Below are 25,790 nucleotides of genomic sequence, written 5' to 3'. Positions count from 1 at the left end.
ATGAAGAGTTAGATAAGACAGAAACAACTAAAAAACTATAACAAAATATGGAAAAATCCACATCATACTATACTGAGCATGGAGTTGTCCAACCTATTTGAAAATCTTCAGCAAGATTGAAACAGATTTCTTTTTAAGGCCTATTTTGAGGAATTATTGGGAAGATATTCCTCATATCAATTCTAAATTAGTCTCTTTGCAATACTGAAACATTTATTTGATTTGCCCTTATATTAAATAGAACAATCATAATCTCTTTTTCAGTTCTCTTTTACTTTCAGTCATCTTTTGTCCAAGCTAAACATGTCATTTCTTTAATTGTTCCACATATAAGAGGAATTCAAGGGCCTTCAGCATTCTAACTACCCTTCTCTGGACACTATGACTGCATTAATTTCCTTAAATTATGATGACTAACTATATATATAATTTCTATCAATACTAGTGACTTAACACCTTGTAAGGATTTGCTCTAATATGTGAACCAATAAGCATTGTATCAATTCCATTGAACTAACACTAGGATTCTAATAGTATTAGTGTATTTTAGAAGAATGAATTTAGAAGAATTTAGGAATATCACATCAACAAACCCAGAGGGCTTTAACTATACTTATGAATCTTTAGGAATGCACTTACTTTTTTCTGTGCAGTTCAAATAAAAGAGGGAAACTTTAGAAAAGAATTAAAAGTAAGAAAATGGGTGAGGAGATGAGAAGGCAGTCTCCAGGATATGAAAAACTAAAGAAATATGAAGAACCTAGACCCAATTAATTAGAAGGAATGAAAAAACAACAACACAAAACTCCATATAGCCTTCAAATCTATCATAACAGGTAGTGAAAGAGCAGCTGTTCTGAATTTTTAACTGAGGACAAAAGTAAGGTGGAACACATTTAAATTGTAGCAGGAGAACTCCCACAGGAAGGAAAAGACAACATAGGAACAAAAGAAGAATTTCAAAAATAGATTCTCTCTTTTCTGGGATGATTATGAAGAAGTTCTCTTAAGAACACCTAATAGGCTGTGATTGATTTCCTGATACCATGCCCAGATGGGAGGGGGGAAAGGGGGAAGCTACAATGCAAATATATATGCCAAAAACATAGGTTGCTTTGTTTTAAAGACATATACAAGCAAAATCCACTACAAACAAATTAAATTTGAATTTCTGCACATATTAGAATATTTTAATATTAGCTGATAAGAAGCTTTTCTGCTTTTCCCCTTTTTTTTATCATTATAAGTGTTTATTGCTTATTTTCTTATTGCATTTTGTATACGATACACTGCTTTGACTTCCCTTCAACATTTTTAGTAATAAAATATGAAATTTTTTTTGATTTTTTTAAAAGCTTATTTTTTCAGTAAATTATGGCTCATTAAATATGGAAATGGGAAAGGATATCTACAATAAAATATAGGATATGTAGGGAATGCAGTAGATAGAGTGACTGGCCTTGAATTATCTGAATCATTGAATCCTAAATTCAAATCCGCAGTCAGACACCTATGACCTGGGAAAAGTTCCTTAGCCCTCTTTATTTCCCAACTCTAAAATGAGCTGGAGAAGGAAATGGGAAACCAGTACAGTATTTCTGGCAAGAAATCCCAATGGGATAACAAAAAAGTAGGATAACAAATTAATAATAACACAAAATAAAATGTTAATTATTTTATCAAATTAAACAGTTTATAGATTTTTCTTTGAGCTCATTTAGTGTTTAATTTTTCAAATGGATTTATGCTATGAAAATAAAAATGCATTTTGTGTTCCTATTAAAAATAAATTAATAATTTATTGCTATTTTATATGAAGATTGCTTTTAACAACAACAACAACAACAACAACAACATCAAATAGAATTCATTAAAAAAAAATGCTTGACCTAAAATTTTTTTTAAGAAATCAAAAATCTCATTCTAGATTAGGAAAAAATTAATTAAAGCATTCTTCTCATCAACAACAGGTCCATAATATAAACTGCAAAGCTTTCATTAACTTTCCTTTGAAGTCCCAGATTTAGGAATACCTTCTGTAATTAGAAAAAAAAAATAAAGCTACACTTCAGAAATAATTGAAATTATTAAACTGTTTATTCTTGCATCATTTTCAGCTAGAATGTCAGAAGACAATCTATACTTTTTAATAAGCAATTTGCATTTTATTCTAAGTAGAATTACTTCCTTTAAAAATCAGAGCATTAAAGGGTGAAATTGCAACACGACTTCGTGCCATTCTAACTCCTGAGATAGTACTGTAACCAGTCGTTTGGAGAAAGCATGGAATATAATTTCTTCATGATGGTTTGGTAAAGACATGGGTAAAGACAGGTCTTTTCTGCCCTTATCTACAATAGTAAGAGGGACTCACTAGGAACAGAAGGAACACCTCATAAGAAAACTCTGTTGCTCATTGTATGAGCAGAAACTTTTGAATCGAAGACTATTTCTCCAAAATGAGAAATATTAATAGCATCTGAAAAGATGAAGGAAACAACCACTAGCATATGTTATTATTAACTTATTTTCTTCTAACTTAGCTTCTTTAGTGAGAATCTATCTATTCCTATATGTACATGTGCATATGTTTATAAAAGAAGCAACATAAGTAGATAATCTCAGAAAATAGTGAGGAAATAATAGTATATAATTATGATCTGAAACCCACAGGGTGTCCTGTAGGCTCTTTGTAAGTCTTCACAATATATCATCCTATCCATATGTCCTACATTCAGACAAATATTTAACTGAGTATCCAGGTCTGTAAAGAGAAAAATATTTTTCATAGAACAGTAATGCAAATATTTCAGTTTTCAGTTTTTCAAACTCGTCCAATTCTTTAGGGCCCCACTTAAGTTTTTGTGAGGTTTGTTTTTTATTGTTGTTTTTTTTTTTGTTTGTTTGTTTGTTTTTTGGCAAAAAATACTGGATGGCTTGCATTTCTTTTCATCTTATTTTGCAGATGAGAAAACTAGCATACAGAATTAAAATCTAGAGTGATGCAGCTAGTAAGTATCTGAGGTTGAATTTGAATTTAATGAGTCTTCCACAATCTAGATCTGTTTCCATATCCACTGCAGCAACTAGCATGGTTAATAGCAAATATACAAGTCTATAAATTTAAAGCAAATATGTAATATGCATTTTTAAATCACTACTTTAGTCTTGAAGATACCTTAGTCAATATAAAGTGAAGAGGAAGTTAGCATTTATGAATTTTCAATTTCCCATTATAATACTAAATTAAAAATCTCTACAGAAAAGATCAGGGGACTTATTCATGTGGTTAAAGATAAACATTTTGATTTCCATTGGATCAAAGACCTACATGCAGGACAAATTTGAATTCATTTACCAAAACAACATTCCTTGAAAAAAGAAACCATTATCATAGCTATGTAATATGAAAGAGATGACAGAAGTACTTTGGTAATCTAATGTATCTGCTGTCTTCTCTGAGTATATTTAGTGCTCAAACATTCAAAATTGAGTTAGTATTTGAAGCAAAAGTTGCTTTGCACCAGGCCAGGTAATTGAGCTTTACAAGGAGTTTATCATTTCCTTTAGCTCCCTCATAGCCAATACTTCATGTAGAAGACCTCAGAAGATAGGTATATTTGTGCCCTAAGTGTTCCCTTAATTAAGCTACCAACTTTAAGGAGAAGACTTCCAGGATCAGAGCCAAGATGGTGGAGAGATAACACAAGTTTTTCTCTGACCTTTTCTACAACCCTCACAATAATGATGAAATCAAGCCTCTGAATTAGCTCTGGACCAGCAAAAGCCACAAACATTGGGAGTGAAACACATTATCAGTAGAAGATAATTTTGAAAATCACCAGAAAAGGTCTGTTTCAATTGGAAACAGAAGGGAGACAGCCAGCACAACCAGCTGAGTACAAATGCCAGCACAGACAACAGAGTCCCAGGACAGAGCGGACTCCCAGGGCAAAGAATCTCCAGGGAGGAAACAGATGAGAAAAGGTCTGTTTCAATCAGAAACTGGAGGGAGGCAGCCAAACGCCAACAGCTAACCACCAAAGCCAGCACAAACAGCATAGAGTCCCAGGTCTCAGTGTAGCGGTGCAGACTCAGCATGGCAGAGAATCTACAGGGAGGGATCCACAGGAATCTACAGCAGTGTTGGCCACTCTGCCCTGGTTGCAAGCCAAAATATCAGCTTATAAGTTATAAAACATCTAACACAAACACAAAAGATCAATAGTGAATGCCCAAATGCCTGAATCTCAAGGGACCTGACCATGCCCATCCAGCACCGGGAGTGAATCAGCATTGACCAGTGCTGCTGCTTGGAAAACATCCCCCACCCTAAAGGCTGATCTTAACTTTAAAAAAATGAGTAAAAAAGTAGAGATGACTCTAATGATTAACAGTTTTTAATGGCAAAAGCAAAGAACAGATTTGAAACCCTGAGGAGACTAAAAGCAGATTGTCTCCAGATGAAGGCCCAAGAGGCACTATAATCTGGTCCCCATCACACAAGGCTCTCCTGGAAGAAATTAAAAAAAAAAAAAAAGAATCTTAAAAGAGAGCTAGAAGAAAAATGGGGAAAGGAAATGAAAAAATTTCAAAAGGGTCTGGAAAAGGCAACAGAGAAACTATCTGAAGAAAATTCACTACAAAACAGACTTAGTGAAATGGAAAAAGCATATAACTTCTTAAAAGATAAATTTGATACAATGGAAAAAGAAAGCAACCCAGAAAAAGAGAATTGGTGAAACAGAAAAAGAAAATAACTCCTTAAAAAACATAATTTGTAAAATGGAAAAAAAATTCCCTAGAACAAAACAACTCATTTAAAAATTCAATTGGACAAATAAAAAAAAAGTAAAAAAAAAAAAAAAAAGTAAAGGAAAAAAATAACTCACTAAAATTCAGAATTGAACAAATGAAAATGAATGATTCAATGAGACAACAAAAATCAGTCAAGCAAAACCAGAAAATTAAAAAAAAATAGGAAAAAAAATAAAATTCCTAATTGGGAAAACCACCAACCTGGAAAATAAATCTAGGAGAGACAATCTAAGAATTATTGGATTCCTGAACTACATGATGAAAAAAAGAGCATAGACATTATTTTTCAGGAAATCATCAAAGAGAATTGCCCAGATATTGTAGAAACAGAAAGTAGAATGACCATTGAAAAAACATATCCTGTAAGAGACCTCAAAATTAAAACCCCAAGGAATATTGTGGCTAAATTTGAGAACTCTCAGAACAAAATGACAATATTACAAGCAGCCAGAAAGAAACAATTCAAATACCAAGGAGCCACAATAAGGATTACTCAGGACTTAGCAACTTCAACTTTAAAGGATGGAAGGATCTGAAATCTGATATTCCAAAAGGCGAAGGAACTTGGAATGCAGCCAAGAATAAATTATCCTGCTAAACTGAGCAGTTTCTTTCATGGAAGAAGATGGACATTCAATGAAACTGGTGAATTCCATTTATTTTTTTATGAAAAGATCAGAGCAAAACAAAAAATTGACCTCCAAATATAGAACTCAAGAGAAGCATAAACAGGTAAAAAGAAGGAAAAAAAAACTCTTGGGAACTGTATTTGTGTTATGGGTATACATTGGGAGTATACATATAATCTGATTTTACTGTTATAATATAAAAATGAAACTAGAGATAGAAAGAGGATGTAACAGAAAAAAAGGGGGAAAGCGAAGTAAAATGAGGGAAATTACATCTCAGGAAGATGCAAAGAAAACATATAATTGAGGAAAAGAAGGGAGGGTGATGAATATTGTGTGCATCTTACTTTCATCAGATTTGGCCCAAAGAATGAATATTAGATATATTTGGTTTCATCTAAGTCTTCCTTCTCCTGCTCAGTCTAGCGAGTTCCCTGAGGAAGGTGCTGGTGACTAGATTGGAAATTTTTCTTCTGCCCAAAGCAACTATTTCTGTCTATACCAGCAAAAGGTACCTTCAACTGTCTATCTCCCCTAATGAGAACAGCCATCAGTACAAAGAAAAGCAACTATTTCCCTCCAATGTCAAGTCTCCCATCTCCAGCTTTGCCTATCCTTTGAAGAGAGAGGAATGGCCATTTTCATATCTCGCTATACTTCACATTTCTGTAATCTTGCATTCTTATAGATCATCTTGCAAACCCCACACTATATTACAACCATCTGAATGATAATTTCCAATACCTTCAACTTTCCCATTCCAAAATTTCATCCGAATTCCACTTAGCCCTTCCACTGTGCCTTCTGCAATGATATTTCCAAAGGCAACACACTTTTCTTCTTTTTAAATCTAGTCTTCTCCCACTTTTTACATTTATAACCCCTAACTAAAAATTGGCTTTCTCCCAATGACAGAATCATGGTCTCTTTTCCTAAGACTGCTTATGCTCCATCCTTTCTTTGGCTCACTGGTCAAATCAGGTAAATTAGCATATTCTTTATTCTCTATCAGGACTTCTAGGTCCTTCCACTTTCTCAGTAACCTTTCTTCCTTTGAGATTCATGCTATTCATAGCTACAGCCCATTCAAGAACAATTCTGGTGGCTTGTAGAAGGCAGAACTTTGGAGAAGTATACTCGAAACAAGGTGTTAACTTAGTAGAATTGATGAGGTAATTGTTCTCTAGTTTACATACTTAGTACATAGCATGGTGATGTAATAATTCTACAATTGATGTAATTGTAATAAGGTCTTTAAACTGGGGACAAAGTCAGACTCTGAAGGGAGAATAGTTGAGGAGACTGGCTCAGACTATGACAGACACAGACTATGAATGGGACAATAAAGACTTTGAACTTTATTCCTGACTATTCTCATCATGATTATTCTGCTGAGACCAAGCCTGGTCCCAAGGCCCTCCAGAAAGTAGCATGGACATTACAGTGGCTATTGTGTACAGATCCCCAAAGATTCTCAGATCACTCTTCTTCAATTAGTTCAATACCTGGTTTACAATTGTTTTCTTCTACCCAAATCCTATTCTCATTCTTGGAGACTTTCACATACATATTTATTTTTCTTCAAATACACTAACCATCCCATTCTTCAACTTACTGACCTTCCTTGAATTATTCTTCCATCCCTCCTCAGTCATATACAAAGGTGGTTATAACTTTAATCTTTCCATCATTCACAAACGTAACACATAAATATTCAAGAATTCTGAAATCCCTTTTTCCAATCATAATCTTTTTCATCTTTTCAGGTGAAGAAAAGTGAAAAAGGCTTTTCACCTTTCCCTTTTACTTCCTTTACATAACTCTACTCTTTACCCCCATTATGACTCTACTTTCATAAGCTTTCAGTTTTCTTTAAGTCCATTTGATTTGCATTATTCACTCTTCTGCTTCTTCCCATTCTTGTTCCTTGATGAATCAATTCAACTCTTTATTGTCCTCCTTTCTTAAATCTTAAATCAGATCTCCCACTCTTATTATAATGCTGATTATACCCAGCCAAGCCCTGGTCTTGGATTATTGCCAACATTAATCATCTACACATGTGCTGCTAAATAAAAGTTGAAAAACACACACACACACACACACAACTATTCTGATCAAATCCATTCTAAATGCATTTTATAGGCTCAATTGGTTTCTTACTGCTGTTAGGGTATCCTTTTATATCTCCCTTTTCAACTTACTATTGCCCTCTTCAGAGGAGCTCTTCCAAATCTTTTCATCCCTCCTCAAACCTCCTGTCTGTATACTCCTACTCTTTTCCCCACTTTCTCAGGTAAGAACCTTGCCTTATATTTTACAAAAAAAAAAAAAAAAAAAAAAAAAAAAAAAAAAAAAAAAAGGCCATTGTCATGACCTACTTTTTCTCTTTTCTTCCTCATCTCATATCATTCAAGTGCCTGTCACCATTTTCTTATCCTTCATGCGTGTTTCACACAGTGAAGGGGCCTTACTCCTAAGCATAACCTTATTTCTTCTAGTGATCCCATTCTATATCATGTGTCCTTGAATAGATTGTTCCCTCTTTCATTCTTTCCCCTTCAGTTACTTTCTCTCTTGACCTTTTTACTGGCTTAATATTTTGGCTATAAACATGTTAATGTCTCTCCTATCTTGAAAAAAATCCCCAGTTTTATACTTATATCTTTTCTGTCCTTTATAGCTAAACTCCTTGAAAATGCTATCTAGAAAAAGGTAGAAAAGGTACCTTTTTTCTCCTCTCACTCACTTTTTAGCACTATAATCTGACTTCTGACATTGTTTAATTTAAAGATTACCATAATCTCCCTATAGTTCTTTGTGATCTTTTAGCTGCTAAGTCCCACCACCTTTTCTCATTTTTCTTGATTTCTTTGGCTTTTGACACTATTGACCAGTCTCTTCTCCTTGAGACTCTCTTCTCTCTAGGTTTTTAAGACACAAATCTCTCCTAGTTCTCCTTTACCTATCTCATCACCCTCTTTGTCATTTTTTTTTAGATGCTTCGCCAGATCATTCCCTTCAATCATAGATAACCTCATGATTATTTCCCACGCCCCTTTCTCTTCCCTCTTTATACAAATTCACTTAGTAAACTCATCATTGCCCATGAATTTAATTACAATTTTAAGATGGTTCTCAAGTCTACCTTTCCATCCCAATCTCTTTGCTGATTTTCAATCTCATATCTCGAAGTGTCATTCAGACATCTCAAACTCTATGTCCAGTAGGCATCTTAAACTCAATTTGCCTAAAACATAACTCATTATCTTTCTCCTTAATGTATTTCCCCTCAAGAACTATCTTCCCGTTTGCTGTGAAAGGCAACACCATCTTCCAAATGCTTCAGATTCAGAACCTAAAAATTATCCTGAATTCTTTACTATCTTCTACCACCCATATCTAAGGTATTGACAAGACATGTTGATTTCATTTTCTAACATCTCTTGACTATGCTCTCTTCTCTTCTCTAATATTGACACCATCCTAATATAGATCTTCATTGCCTCATGTTTTATTACTGCAACAGACCCACTGATGACTCTGCCTGTGTTAAGTGTTTCTCTTTTCCAATACATTTCCCATTCATTAATTAAATTGGTTTTCCTAAAGCACAGGTCTGAGCATGTCATAGAGCTGCTCACTAAACTCCAGTGACTTCCTAATGCCTCTAGAAACAAATACAAAATGCTTTGTCACTGGAAGCCTTTCTAATCTAGCCCTCTTCTACCACATATACTCTTCAGTGTATCCTCCTATCTGTTCCAAAAACAAGACACTCCATTTCTTGGCTATGGAGATTCTCTTTGGTTGTCTGTTTTTAGAATGTCTAAGTCTTTGGAGGAGTAGGTTCAAATGCATACTTCTACATACCTCTTATTATTCCTTGCAATACTTATATTGTACTTTCTATAAGACCTAGGATAGATTTTGACTTCGGTATTACTGTGATTTGGTCTCCCAAGCTTAGGAGAAAACCACCCACAATCTCTACACCTAGAATGTAAAAAAAATAAACAAAAAGGTCAAGACCTTAAGTCATTTCTTGAAGATGATGCTTCCTCAGGGGGGTTAAGATAGTATATGAGAAAAACATTTGCAGCTCCTTATAAAATAATCTCTCACTCTATGTTGTCATATCAGTAGAACACAGTTGAAGAGAATTAATTCACATGGATGAATTTCTATATTGAACTAAGAATAGTAAATTTAATTTTCTAGTAAAGTTATGAAAAAATAAAAAAAATAAAGAATTAAAATAAAGACATTTAATTCCAAAGTATTTGAATATATTTTACTTGGACTGTAAGAAAAAATAGAAATAACTAGAAGAAACTGATGATTGTCAAGTTTTAGTCTTTAAAAATTCTTTATATAGGTCCAAAGAAGAAAAGGGCTGACCCATAGTTAGTGAAGTCTCCACTACTGAAGCTGTTCAAGCATGGGCAGCACAATCACTTTAGTGATAGGTTTCAGAGAAAGCTCTTGTTTAGTTATGACTTTATGTCATGTTTGAAGTTCCTTTCAGTTTTAAAATATATATTTATAGCCAAAATCACCCCATTTATTCAACAATAATATAAATTATTTATAATTACTTAGGCAGCTTATTCAGAGATTGAATGCTCCATTGGTACACAAAACTTTCTACAACTCCAAGTACAGTTACTTGTATGTTTGACTACGATGTCAATGATGATAATGACAGCTTCTACTACTATTACTGCTCCTGCTGCTCCTCCTCCTCCTGGTACTAATTTCTATACAGCACTTAGAGGTTTGCAAAACATTTTTCATATATTGTTTCAGATTTCAGAAGCATCATTTGCGGTTTTTAAAGAGTAAGAAATTGAAGCATACATATATTAAATGACTTATTGAGAGCTACAGTGATCATAAATATCAGGCAATATTTGAAGCTAGGTTTTCTTGATGCTAAGTTGACCAGTTGATCTAGTTCATCATTTAGCTTCCTATAGACCTCAGACTACCAGAATCAAATCAGTTAAGAGTAGAATCCAATTTAGTGTGTGCTAATTAAAGTCTAGGGTACAGCTTCATTTCTTTGCAACAGCTGACCTCCACTTTAAATATTGCCTCACCTAACAATACTACAGCATGGCAGTGGGCATTGTATAAGGTAGAGTGCTAGGCTGAGAGTAAGGATGAGTGCAAACTCAAACCCTACATCAGCCATCTACTTAGTAGCTTAGTAACTTTGATGAAGTTATTTCCTTAACATCTCTGGCTACTTCAGCTTCCTCACCTATAAAATGAAGATTTGAACCACATGGCCTTTAAAATCCCTTCAATGTCTAAATCTATGGATATATGTGATTCAGTAAGGTTCATGGAGGTGCAAATAAAGGTCAGTATAAGGGGTCAAGACTCCTAATGAATTAATTTTTCAATTTCATACTGCAAACATTTAACAGCAATGCATCATTCTTTTCATACATGATTAAAGTCCTATTTATCAGCATTGAATTGGCAGGCTTGTAAGATCCTCAAATTCCATCATAACTTTCTTTCTGATATTTGAAGGGGATACTGTTTACACCCCAGTGTATTTTGTTGGAAACTCCTATTTCCTTTAAAATAGAAGATTTTGTCAATGATCTGTCTTAACTCTTGAGGTTATAAGTAAATGGTTCAAAAACATAAACCAAGGAAAATATATTAACAATATAATCGTAATTAATGAGGCTCCAGATTATAGTTTTATAGAACTTTCTATGCAACTAGCAATATCTACAAATGGATAAAACGGAATAAATTTTAGGACTTTGTAAAGAGAATTTATACACATACTTATATACATACATAAATATGCTTTAATAACTCTATTTTTAAACTTTATGTACATTACATTTTTCATTAAGTTCTTATGTCATTTATTTGTGATTGTACTTAAAAAGCCTTTATAACTAAATTAGCTTCAAAAATAGATTATTTTCATCATTTTATATTTATTATTACCTTCTTTCCAATTCCTCTGTTGAGATTTTTATTTACGGTAGTTTCATTCAATTTATAAGGAAAAAAAATTAAACTTTGTGAATTCAGATTCTTTCTCATAACTCCTCCAACCTTTGAGCTCCAAAAATAAGAGAAGTATGAAGTATTTATGTTTATTACATGAAATGTTAAACATAAATTAAGATAATAAAACTTACAAATAAAAAGAATACTAATCCTGCTTTGTATTGAGATGTACTGCTATGTTTTCAGAGCTTTTAGTTGTTCTTTTGAAAAATAAATTACATGATACATAGAATCATAGAAGAAGAACTTCAAGGTTCCAAAAGTTTTTAATTGGACAGTGACATTAATATTTTCCTTTTTTCATATCTTCAGAGAGCCTCATCATTTACTTGCTAAGCTCCAATAAAAATTCTATATTCCTGAAATGATCATGTGAAATTTGTAGGTATTTATGTGGCAACATGGTACATAAAAGAGATAAGTGGTAGGTTCTATATTAATAGATTTTAAAAATAATTACAGAGTACAATTGAACTCATGAACACATATAAATAAGATTTTTCAGAAAATTTTGTCAAGCTCTAAAAGTCATCACATTCTGATAGCATCTGTTATATTACAGCTGAGAACAAGGTCTTCTGGTTCATCATTACAACTGAAGCCATAAATCCCTAATTTAGTCAAAATTTAATAACCCTGTGGCCAGCCCACTCATGACAATTTAACATTGTCATGCTCTTCAAATTCTCTGTCTCTGTTTCTCTCTCTGTGTCTCTGTCTGTCTCTCTTTCTCTCTCTCACACACAAACACAAATTCTTAACAGTATTATTTTAACTTTCTGAGAAGTTTTAACTCACTACATTATGAATATTCTCCTAAGTAATAGAGGCTTATTAGTGAATAAACCAATTAGAGGGAATATGGTAGAGCAGAAAAAATAATAGATTTAGAGGTAAATGACCTCAATATTAGGTATGATGATTATGAATCTTATATACTTTATCATGTAAGTCTTTTAACTAGTCTGTGCCTTAGTTTGCTTATATGAAAAATAGTGTTATAATCACACTTTCATAGGATTGGGGCAAATGTTTTGAAAAATGTAAGGCACCAAAGAAATATAAGCTATCATCAGTCAACTAACTAGACACTAGTATATTAAAGAGTATCTTAGGGTTTACATCATATTTTAAGGGAAAGAAATAATTAGAAGCTAAGAATAACCCAGTGTCAAGCATATTTTCCAGATTGTTGTCACAACAAATAGTACACTGGGCTTCCAGTAAATAAATCCCATGTTCCAAACCAAGCTCCATTCATATACTAAGTTTTCGACTCTGAACATTCTTTTAAATACATCTGCCTCACTTTCCTCAACTGAAAAATTAGAAGAATAATAACTATCTTCCAGGATTATGAAGATGAAATGCAATATTATTTGTAGAATTCTTAGGACAGTGCCTGGCACATAATATGTACATAACAAATGCTTATTTCCTTCCTTCCTGATAAAGGCAATATGAAACACTTGTTAAATTCTTCCTTTAGTCCCACTGAATTTTCATTATCAATACATATGCCTTGGATAGCTTTTTGAGTTTCCCCAAACTTGGATTCCTAAAGACTTTAATATCTTCTTGATGTTTAAGATTCAATTTATAATTCTCAGTTTTGTTGTTTTTTAAAAGAATCAGGTCATCCTCAGTGCAGGATATATCCTTCCTGGTTTTTTTTCCCGAACAGTGATATTCTGGAAAGATATTCACCAATGATTAACAAATTCTAATGATCAACAAAATCCTATGGATCATCACCTCAATAAAACAAAAATTTTGCACATTAATAAATCTATCCTGAAGTAAACATTATACAGGTCTAAGGTGCTCACTGGGAAAAAAAATTAGGTATAAAATATCTAAGATAGAGAATGTTTTCTATAGGTGATAAATAAATGTTAATTGATGATAAAGTGAATATTTTAAGACACTTATCTATTATTTCATTAAGATGACCTGAAGTGAATTGACATATTGTTCCCTGATGAATTCATCCAAATTTATATTATAAGCACAAGTCCCAATAAGGTTTCTATTTACCTCAAAACAATTGGGAAAAATAATTTATCTGCAGCAAAGTCATGAAAATCTTTAGATTTATTTTTGGAGTCTACAGATTCTCATTTTCTTTATTCTTTTTCCTATACCTTTTTTTTTTTTTTTTTTTTTTTTTTTTTTTTTTACCATGGGCCACTTTACTATCTCCTACTGCCACCTTTTACTAGAATAGAAAAGAATCTAATATCATTACTATACTTTTGTCTCATATGAATTCACACCAAATTAACTCTCCTTAATATTTTCATTTTTTAATCTCTTGTTATCAAATGGAATCATTAAAGAAATTTCAGAAAATACCTAAAAATTGAGGATGATAGGTAGCTATAGTAGTATAAATAAATATATATATATACACATGTATACATTTATATCTAGGTATATATATATACACACATTTATATCTAGGTATATATATATATATATGAATGTTGTTCATATATTCCTGTTGTAAAATATTTATGGATATAGATATAGATATATGTATACAATAGGAACAATATTTCCCTGAACCCTAAAGTTATAAAATATCTAAAGATGATACTGATGATTAGTCATTTGGGGAAACTTGTATAAGAAAGGAGAACAGATTGCCACATTGCCTTAGCTAGTCTTTTCAAATTTCATCATTTATTCTTAATCTTTCAGTTTCCTTTCCTATACTATACTCATCATCCATACCCTTCCCCCACAACATGCTAGGGATACAGAGATTGATCTCAGTGAATATGCCCTTTACTTTTACTTTCACCTTCATCTCTTGTAGGTTCTTACTCCACCCTACCCCCACTACCATCAACTTAGTGAGTGTATTATTTCATATGAGTAGGAACTTTATAGGATTATGGGCCTAGCATTTATATTCATTCAAGATTTTAAGTATTCAGAAAAAAACTTGACAGCAAAAAACATTGTCAAGAGTTGTGTGTGGCAGAGGGAGAAGGAATTTATTATGTGAAAGGCACACAGAAAATGACTAAAAGGATGAGAGTTCAGTGAATTGCACATAGTAAGCACTTTGTTGAATTTAAATTCAGAGCTATCAAAAAGTGGACTGTGCTGGCTGACCAGGCAGTGAATTTCCAATTACTGGAGGTTTTCAAGGGAAGTTCAGCTGGACATTATTCAGAGATATTGTAGAAGACTTTCTGACTAGATGCAAGCTAGACCACATGTCCTTTGAGATCCCATATAACCACAAGTTTCTATGATTTTATTTATGCAATGAAGAATGAAAAGTTATGTAGAGAAAAAACCAGATTCTAGCAAGATTATGATTTAATCTGTGCATACTATATGGAATTCATCTAAATTTTACAATGTCAATCACTGTGCTATAACAATGACCCCAGTATTTTTGAAAACTAAATAATTAACATAACAGAAAGCATAATTGACCTTCTTTATTTCTGAAAATTTCTTCAGCCCTAGGTATAATTGAATGTTAACAAGGTAATTTATTAACTTCTGATATGTTTAACCCTCCAAATGTTTAGAATTCTGATTGCTTTTATCCCCTCCCTTACGTTTTTCCTATTTAATTCAGAAGAACATGGCACTTTTCAGAAATAGAAATAATTCATGTTACCAAAGGATGAAAAAAAAATTAATCAGAGAAGTGTAATAGCATACAATGTAATAGTTGGACATTTTCCCTGGTTTTTTAAAAAAAGTTTTGTTGGTAATTTAATTTCATTTTGTAAATTAAAATTGTAAATTTTAAATTTTAACAATTACTACTTTAAAATAGTTTTAAAATACATTTATTTTTCTTAATTCTTACTGATTCAATAGAATGACAAAAGTGACTATTTTATCAGTGCCTTGTAAGGTAGTTTAATTTATATCAGATTAAATATTTCACTAATAGTGTGTTGGTATATCTTAAGAAAGTGATTAAGGATTTGCATCTGGAGAAGAATCCCAATACTATTATATTTATTTTTTCATGGACTAATTATAACACTTTTAATTTCTTACAAAACAGCGCAACAAATATCATTATAAATACAATAAATTTTCTTTTTCAGAATCAGAGCTTCCTAGTGAAAGAAAATTATATGGATTAGATTATAATGCTTGTAAAAGGTATCAATAGCAAATGACTAAACCAGTTTTGCTTTTTAAATTGCAGTTTACCAAAAATAACAATTCTTGATAAGCTAGACTAATACAGCTGTCAAGTCTTGTTGATTCTACATCCATAGTATTTCTCCCATGAATCTCCTTCTGACTCAAACTACCAAATCTTCTCTTTGGAGCCCTTGTAACTCTTACAATATATTCCAATTGAACTTGTGACCTCAAAAATCATTCTCCACAAAGCTGCCAAAATAATTTCATTTTCCTGAAGAACCTTCATTGGCTCATTATAGCCTCTATGAACTGTTTTCAGCCTATAATTTTAGGCTTTATTTTTGTTATTTCTATTTCCCTTTTGTCAACTATATTATATATTCCAGACAAACTGGCTTACTTGCTATTTCAAGAAATTATCATTTCATCTCTCCCTTCTTTGTAGGAGATATACCACTATGACTTGAATATATTCCTTCCTCTTATTCATCTCTTACAATCTCTGAGTTCCTTTAAGGCTCAAGTAATTTGTCACTTTATATGGACAGTTGTTTCTTTTTTTTTACTAATCTCATTAGTTTTTAGTATTCTTTCACCTCTCCATAAAGAATAATTTTTATGTTTATTTATTGATATGACAGTTGTGCCTTCTCCTATAATAATTTATGCTCTCTTAGAGATTGTTCTTCACTTTGTCTTTCTTTAACATAATATCTTTCAAAGTAAATGCTTAGCAAACAATAATAATCCAAAAATATTTAGGGGGAAATTCCTTGATATGAATTATAATCAGTGGCCTCAAGTCTCAAATTTTAAATGCAGTGTATTTTTAATTTAGCACTATTATAGCTATCATAGTGTGATATTTAGAAAAGGTATGCAATTTGGCTATATGCTACTCATTTTGAGTGGCAAGGCCTTGTTAATTTGAAGATGGGTTGTGTATTGAATTTTTAGCAGGTTAAATGGCAAAAACAGAAATCAGTGAAACTGTAAAGTAAGAGTATAGCCATGAAGCTATTTTAAAGAAAACCATAGTGTTTTATGCTGGAGGTAGGACATTTCCATATCATGAGACCAGCTGGATAGGATGTCATTTCTCTTTGAATTAATGTTAAATGATGTTACCTATCGTTCCTGTTGTACATTCTTTTGAATGCGTTTCACATTGACATACCTCTTATTTGCTAGTATCAGAAAGTACTTCCAATTATTTCTTGCATTTAAGAACTTAAGGACATTAAAAGTTATGCAATCTTTTAATTAATTCTACCAAGAAAATGCAGATCTTAATTATTTTAAAGGTTAAAGTCATGGAATAGAAATGTCCTGTTTTTGTTTTACATTTCCTTGAAAAGGCAACATAAATGTTTATGCAACAGCAGAGAAATAGTTTTTATTTAATTGGAAAGGAAAAGAAACAATAGAGAATTGTAAGTTATCGTTCTAAATATAATGATTTATGATAATATCCTATTAAGTATATAAAAACTTTTAAATAAAATCAAGAATAGTTATAAATACATAAGTACAAATATCAAGATTTTAAAAAATACTATAATTTGCTTTTCCATAAAAATTGTTTTACTAATCTCCATATTAAATCAAATATTTCATCAACAGAAGTAATTTACCAATGGGACCTAATATAATTATATAATTTTTATCCTTAGAGATATATCCATTGTTGTTAATTACCAAAAATAATTTTAAAGCTATGTGTTTATAAAAATATTGTTGAATATTTACTCAGAGTAGAAAACATAAGAAATAAGGATATACACACCTTTTTAACCTTTTTCTTCCATTTTTTTAAACAATCATTTTCCTCACCTCCTTCAGCAATTAAATGGAATTAATAGAGTTCATGTTTGAAATATCCAAAATAATCTTATATTCCAATGAACTCTTTAAGTAATTGTACTACCTTATTTTATAGTTTCACATAAGTAGCAGAAGGGTCCTTTCAAAATTCATCTTCCATTCAATATCCTCATTTTATAAATGATGATATAGAGCTTGTAGGTTTAAGTGACTTTTGTAGAATCACACATTGTTTACAAATAAGGGCTTGGGCCATAGTCCAGATCTCCTTACTTCTACTGAGTAGCCCTTTGAATAATACACTATGTTGTTCTTTCTCTAGCTGACTGGACAATGGAAAAATCATGTGAAACCCAAGAAATTTAAAGAAACATGTAAATAAATAAAATTTGTGTTTCACAGGAAAATAACTACATATTTTATGATAAGTTTCAAATAGTTTTGAATGTAGATCACAATTTGGGCAAGTACAGGTACAAAAACTATGGCACTCTATAGATTTATTAACAATATTAATATCAGGTCATATGGTTATTATTAATACTTTATGAATCTCCTATATAAAACATATTAAAATAAAGGAAAATGTCCTAAGTATGTAACTTATATTCAAATATCCAAGGCCCATATTCAATTAATGTATGTCTATATAGAAAGAAATGAAAAATAGTACTTCCTCATCAGTATATTCTGTAAAATTAATATTGATTATAATTATTAATTGGTATTAGCATTAATATTCTCCCTTCTTTAATATTCATCAAGCTCATTTAAATTCTGGAAAATCATAAGTTGAACATTTGCTTTTCTGAAATTAAATTACTAGAGTAGTATAATTAATTGTGTCTCAATAGAATTTTTAGTGCTTACTCTGATGGAATACAAGAAGATACCTTCAACTCAGTAAGCAAAACTTTGTTTGAGTCAATAATTATATTGGCCACATTAACCAAAGTTAAAAATTGGAAATTATATGTGAAAAGACACCATTTAAAAGTGTTTGCCTATTTTTTATATATTTGATTCTACTATTTCCAACTTATTGAATAAATTTCAGATCATTTTTCAAGTTAACATTTTAAATGTTAGTCCATCACCCTTCTTAGTTTAAGAAGCATAGAAACTCTGAAGTTTCCATTGATATTTTTGACTTTATCTGCTAAACAATTCATACCCCTGGTAACCATAGCGATTGTAATCTTCATTAGTAATCATCCTGAAAAAAAAATTAACTTGTCATACAAATAATTTTCTTAATAACCTGGTTTTCAGTTATCTTAATTTTACTAATGGAAAATATTTTGAATCTGAAGAATGTGACATTTGCATATGAATGATGTACTTTACTAAGAATATAGTATTGTAATTTTTTATGTTGTACATTATAATTTCAATTTACACTATTAAGGGATTCTTCAATTATTATCTTTTATTGCTAAAGATGCTAATTAATTTAGAATCTAAGTTGAACACATATCTATTTCTCTGAATTTTTTAAACAGTAAAATATTAATATCTGAAGTCATCATCACAATATATTGATTACAGCAGTGTACATGTAAAACTATATGTTGAGCAAAAGAAAAAATAAGCATGTTTGCTTTCACTAAGTGCAACTGTAAGCAAAGACAGGTATACAGTTCTTTATTAGTAAGAACTCCTTTAGTAAGCACACGTAAGAGGAATTAATCATTCATTCCCTGCAGACTGCTTATGTATTTCATAGGGCCATTATCTGATCTGAATAACAAGAACAATTGCATAATAAAACACATTACTGCTGACACTAGCAACTTTCTTCCATCAACTTTAAGAAGCAACTAGCTCTTGTAGCATGAAAATTAAAAATAATAATAATAATAATTAAAAAGGAAAAAAAAAGAAAAAAATCTGGTGGCAATTAGCCAGTCTGTTCAGATTTGAATTTTCCAGTATTATTATATATAATGATCAAACATAATGTGTATAAGCTTTAATTGCAGAGTCTAACTCAGGTTATTTTTCATAGCATTAAGCCATAATTATACCAAGTACAGAATGTATGTCAAGTTAGTTTTCATATCAACTGTAAAACATCCCCTTCAACAATCTAAGAGCTTCACATCATTACAAAAATTCTGACAAATATTTAGTGGAAAGTATTTTCCACACCACTAAATAAGTTTTCATTTACTTTACTCAAACCCTGAGTTGGTCATGTAAGATATAACCCCAGTGTAATAATTAGCTTTTAAAATTTATATCATTATCTTTTTTCTGATCACAGTTAACATAGGTCATGAGCTATAAATCTCATTTGATCCACTAATTTCTTAATTAACTGCATTTTAAAAAGTTTTTTTGCATGAAAGCTATCACAGTAGTGATCTATAATGTTTCTAACTCATTTAAGTTAGAATTAATTTGAATTCTAAATAAAATATTGCTTATCAAACAATTATATATCCTTTGTAAAATTTTAAATTCTATTTCTGAGGATTCCATACTAGCAAATTCATTAATTAACCACTAGCAGCTAATTTTTCCTCATTCTAAAAACTTATGTTCCATTGTGTATAACATAGCATAAAGGCTATTGAATGTCAATAGCAACTTGAAAAGGTATTTTCCCATCTTGCTATAAGACTAGACTTTCAGATATCAGTGTGCAAAAGGAGCAGTTATTTCAATGTTTTTTAGAGAAAATATAAGGAGAAAGATTAAGAAAAATATAAAGATTTTAAGAATGTACTGTTTCACTTGAAAAGGAAAGTAAGCAAGGTGTTTTGCCTCATAATAGTCAATTTTCAAGCTTAGAATTATAAAATGAGGAAGGTTTTTTTTATTATTATTAATGAAAGTGTTTATTTTGAAGACACAAAAGAAAGTAAAAGAGAAAACAGATGAAGTTTTCTACCTTACTGCAATCTTACTCTAGACATTTTAGTATCTATTTTGTTGAAAGGCTCATAATTTAAGAAATAGCTTCCTTTTATCTAAATTATGAGTCATACTGTACCTACTGTATGTGCAACAATGTAAGGAGAATTAGATTCCAAGTCCATTTGGCAGTAATAAAGAAAAAAAAAACTGCTGAAATGTTATTGATTATCTTTTAGTTGTGCAAAACAAACTGACTCAACTATATTTTTCCTGACATAACACAAAGGTTTTATTTGGATATCACAATATATTGGCAAATGCTGTACAGTATCTATTTTTATTTCAGTTAACTGTTAACCCTTTAATAAATGAGAAGGAAGCATTTTCTCTCTCCCCTCCCAACAGAAATGCAGCAATAGCTGACATCATAATGTTTGACCCAAGGGGGACAGCGCTTGGAAAAGTTTTTGATGCAGAGATGTTTAGACTTAACATACACCTTAAACCTATCACTGACTGCCATCCCCTTGTCTTAGCCGGTAAACTGCACTGCCACTAATACCACAGCACAAGCTTCAGTCCTCTAAAAAGCACGGTTAGCATTCTCTTTCTGAAGTTTATCCAAATTCTCCAATTGTATTAGTTTAAAAATAAATAAAATACAATTATTATTGGTATTATTATTGTTGTTGTTACTGCTGTTTTACTTGTAAGCACTACCAAATCCAACCGACTTTCAAGCAAACGAAGGCAACTTGTCCTTAACGGAAACGTCCTATTGAATATCTTCAGAATTTAAGATAAAAAGAAGCAGCTATAGCTTCTTGGTTAAGCTGGGGGTGGGCGCGGGACAGAGACTGAAGGTGGAAATGGGAGTGGGGGTGTGGTGGGCAGGAGGGAGATTTCAAACTCACTCTGAAGCGGGAGCTGTCCATTCATTCTTTAACAAACTGATATCTCAATGCCACCTTCTCTTCAACAACATCTCTTTAAAAAGAGAGCCACAGATATCTACACAAAATCCCAATCCTACCCATGCTGATCTCCTGTAACGCCAGTGTTCTTCCCCAGAAAAGCAAGCTTGGCAAACCACTTCTTCCTCACATACTCTTTTAAGTTACATAAGTTTCTGGGGTAGGAGGTTTTCTTGAAAAAACTACAAAGAATGGAGGGGGAAACATTCCAAGGAAGAGACATCTTTAGAGAAAAAAAAAATGATAGATAGATAGAAAGATAGATCAACACGGTTTACTTACTAAGGTAGCCAGCTCGGACCTCTTTGGAAACCCTGAGGTGTCTTCTCTTCCCTCTCCTAACAGTCAAATAAAAAATTATGTTTTATTCCACACAGGCCCCGGAGGAACTGCAAGAGAAGAAAGCACATGCACTTCAGCCCCTGGGCGGGGGGTCTGGGCTTGGTGGTGGTGGGGCTTGGGTTGCTTGCTTTGTTTCTAAAGTAATTTCTTCTTCCTTTTTTTTTTTTTTTTTTTTTTTTACGAGAGAAAACAAAAAAACCAAAAATGCCCCCAAAACAACAATAACAAAAAACCCAGCAAGAAAGCTTGCTTGGGTCCTGCGAGATATTCGTGAAAGCAAAGTACCTGCACTCTCCCAGCTGAGGATGGTAGTCCTCTCCAGAAGGGGAGGTGGAAGAGGAGAAGGAGGAGGAGCTGGGGAAGGAGCAATTGGGCTCAGCAGGGAAGGAGGGAGAAGGGAGGGGGGAGGTAAGTGCGAGCCTCCTGGCTGGAAGCAGCCGAGACTCTAAGGCAGAGTCAGCACCGCTGTCCAAGTGAAGGGAGGGAGGCAGAGAGAGGGATGGAGGCGCTGCCTGCTACACGCGCTCCTACCGCTGCCTGGTGCCTGAGCGAGAGCGAGAGGGCGCGGACAGAGAGAGCCGGAGCAGCGCTCGCTCCGCTCTCTTACTAGCAGCTGCCTTCGCTCGCTCTCTCGCGCTCGCTCTCTGTCTTCCACGCACCCACAGACACAGGCATACAGGCGCACACGCGCACACACCCCACATCCCCCAACAGCCGCGGCAGCGGCTCCGCCACACGCACTCACCTGCATTTCCTTAACGAGCCACTTGATGGCTGACAGCAGTGATGTGCCGGCTCCCCAGGCCGGCTAAGGCGAGCCTGATCAGGCGGGGGTGGAAGAGGAAGAAGAGACAGAAGTGAAGAAGGCAGAGGAGGTAGAGAAGGAGAGCTGGGAAGCACCAAGAGAGAAGGAGAACCCAGGGAGGCGATTACGCTGCAAGAGTGAGCAGAGAGAGGACAGCGTGGGATGAGCTGAGCTGGGCTGGGCTAGGGCAGGGCTGAGCTGGGCAGGGCAGGACAGAGCAGGGCTAGGCAGCAGAGCAAGCAGAGTGTTTCTCAAGTGCTAACCCCCGGAGTCTCCTGTTTCCCGGCAGGATCCGAGACTCCAGGTTAACCCAATTCCATCCTTAGAGAGCTGGACATGGCACTCTCCTTGGTCACTAGAGTACAGAGAACTACCCCACCTAACCCCCTACCCTCTTTCCAGATGTGGATTCTTTATATTCTGCTTAATGTGAGATCTTAAGGTTTTTGTTTGGCGGGATCGGAACCCGAGTTTGCAGAGGCTTGAACTAGAACGTCAGAAACTGTAGTCGGGGGTGGGGATAAGAAATAAAGTAGGTCACAACAAGGATTCGCACTTGGTCTCGGACCGGTAGGGTTTTGTTGGTGAGGGTGGGTTTTTTGTTTTGTTTTTTGTTTTTTTTAATTTTAGAAGACAGGTGCTTTACTAGCAGGTGTTATTTGAGTAATTGGACAATCAAGTGGAGAAAAAATTGTTTAAGATAGCTGCTGGTGATTTTAACATTCCCAGTCTCACAATTGAAGGGATATCTATAATTAGGAATTTTATTTAGAATGGTACTGGGCTCTTCCTTTTCTTTTCTAGTTGTTCAGCCATCAGGAGCAGCTCTTGAATGATGTAAAAGTTATCAACAGATGTAGACTTCTAGGTCGAAACAACTTAGAAACAGCGAAAATGCGGGGATTTTTGTTTGTTTGTTTGTTTTGAGATATAAGTGAATAAAAAGAGGTAAAGAAGAATTTTGGTTTCTTAACCCTTCACCTTTCTAGGTCCCAACAAGAAGTCTCCAGAGCAGCCCCCAACCCTGCTTTTGGCCTATACACATTCGAATTTCTTCTGCAGCACTCCTTGTTGAGGCAAAATAATTATCTCTTTCAAAACAGTTACCTAGTATAGAGAATATAAAAGTGTGCTTTTCAAAGTATTAACTGGTAAGTGGTATTTTGGGAAAACAAAACCAAAGCAATAAAAAACAATGCAGTATTTAATATGCACATGTCAGAGATCCATGTTGGTAGAAATTTCACTTTCAAGAAAGAAATAAAGATTAATTTGTGTTAGTGGTGTTTTATTTTGAAGAGGATGCAGGACTCCCCTTTATTTGTTTTTTAAATACTTTGTTACTATGTCCCTTCATTCCTCTTCATTAATCCTTCTGCTGTATCCCTCCCCTGCCAATATCTCTATTCTTTTTCTTTCTTGGTATTTAATTTTTCTTCATCCCATTGAGTTTTGACATGAAGTGTGACAGTACTTTTAAAGGAATGTCATATATGCATATATGTGTATTTTGAATTCATGGTTATATTTGTATACAATAACAACAATATATCAGTAATCTGAGGGGGTATGTTGCCTAAATCTTTTTTTTAACAACTGCAGAAAATATCCTCTTCTGATATTAATCGTATCTAAGATGACCTACTATGCAATATCTCTTGTCTCATGTTTTTCTCCACTTCTCCTTCTCCTTTCCCCCTTCTTTCTTCTCTCTTTTTCCTGATTTGTCTCTTTCCCCCTCCTTTCCCCTTTCTTCCCACTCTTAAAACTCTCTTTCTCTTCCTGAAAGTGTTAAGAAGTGAGGAAATATTATGAATGTTTTAATACCTCAAGGTATCAAGGAGGCAAAAGGAGAAAGGGGAGGGGAAACAGTAGTAGTAATATTGCTAAATCCTTGCTTCTATCTTTCATGCCATCATTTATACTACTGTACTCATTGCCAAGTAATGACAGAAATTATTTCCCCTCCTGTTATCCATAATAATACATTTACCCTACCCGGAAACTTTCATAATTAATAATAAAAGAAATAATGCTCCTTGAAATCATGGAATGAGCAGATGGATGCTGATGTGGTCAGCCTCGTCACATTATGTTGCTGCTGCTGCTGCAAAGGCAATACGACCACTTCTTCATTTTTTTGCTGCTTATGGTGGGTTAACATGTATCCCTTTTACTGTTTTCTCTTTTTCTTCTTTCCCTGATGACAGTTTGTTTATTTTAAATAAAGATTTCATTCTGCCAACCCGCAGGAAGCTTTTAACAAGATGCAGCTGAGCGTGTCGATATCTTATATCTTTTTACTGTTATATGGGGTGTACATCAACTTGAAACTCATCTCTACTTGAACTGAATACTGGCATCTCTTAGAAACAGCGCTCCCAGGGGCAATTTTACTTGCCTCCACACAACTGCCTGGTGGTACCTTTGAAAAGATTGCAGGGCAGCCTCTCACTGAGAGCAAAGAGGAATTACACTTCACCTTCCCTATTACCTAATGGAATTAATGGAATGCAAGTGTATTTCATGATTATCTTATTTTAGAATTTTTCATATTGATCATCACCATTAAAGTTGGTCTGAGGTGTCTTTCTTGACATAGATTATAGCAAAATAACAAATCTAGGTTATTCTCCATTCACTACTTAGTCATCTCCAAATAATAGGTTGTGTTTTAGTTTTGTTTTCAAGCAAAAATAAACTTGCTCATTTTGGTCTTTGATGATTAAAAATAAAATCTTTAGTTTTCTTTATTAGTAATTCATGATTATAAAACAACTACAACAACAATGAAACACAAAGGAACAAGATAGGTGTCAATGCTTTCTGAGTTCCCTTATGTTTTATGTACATTTTAATCATTACTTGATTTAGCCATCAAGTCCAAACAATTATTTTAATTGCTTGCTGTAAATGTAAGAAAATGTTAATATTGCACATCTATTTTGGCTGGTAAAATGATTGTATTTATGCAACAAAGAAATCTGAACCTTTTGTCCATTTTTTTCTCTAAATGCTCTTTAATTTATTAGACCATGTAAATAAATAACTATGTCAGCATTTATTTGTTAGGCTTCCAAAAATTATAAGTTGTTGTGCAACAAACACTGAGCACTTAGAACTTAACACTTAACATTAAAAAAAATTAAAGTTCAGAAAGGGGATAGAAAGAACAGATTATTCCTGGCCATAAAATAAACTCCAAAAATAATTTCATGTTTCTGGAATGTCCTATAATTATTGCAAATGATTGTATTAATAATATGCATTTATATATGGAAAAATTTAGTAAAACATTTGCTCACAATAGGTTGGTGAAGAATGTAAATACGTTATGATTTTACAATTGAGGGATCATTA

At 33.2% G+C, this 25,790-nt stretch overlaps 1 protein-coding gene across 18 annotated transcripts in view; it reads right to left on the bottom strand.

The window, feature by feature from the left end:
* Positions 1 to 22,333, bottom strand: part of PTPRD (protein tyrosine phosphatase receptor type D) — a 2,844,105-nt gene extending 2,821,772 nt beyond the window's left edge. For 9 of the 18 annotated variants that reach the window (XM_051987402.1, XM_051987374.1, XM_051987381.1 and 6 more), the window contains exon 1: positions 21,566 to 22,323. The gene's annotated coding sequence lies outside the window, so the exon portion shown is untranslated. Of the gene's footprint in view, positions 1 to 21,565 lie in introns of all 18 variants that reach the window. The other 9 variants (XM_051987452.1, XM_051987460.1, XM_051987427.1 and 6 more) reach the window with 3 other exon arrangements.
* Positions 22,334 to 25,790: the final 3,457 nt, after the last annotated feature.

Source organism: Antechinus flavipes, chromosome 1 (assembly GCF_016432865.1).
Source record: "Antechinus flavipes isolate AdamAnt ecotype Samford, QLD, Australia chromosome 1, AdamAnt_v2, whole genome shotgun sequence".
In the NCBI taxonomy this organism is placed as follows: Eukaryota; Metazoa; Chordata; class Mammalia; order Dasyuromorphia; family Dasyuridae; genus Antechinus; species Antechinus flavipes.
The sequence above is the reverse complement of the archived record's forward strand: the minus strand, read 5'-3'. Positions and strand labels throughout refer to the sequence as shown.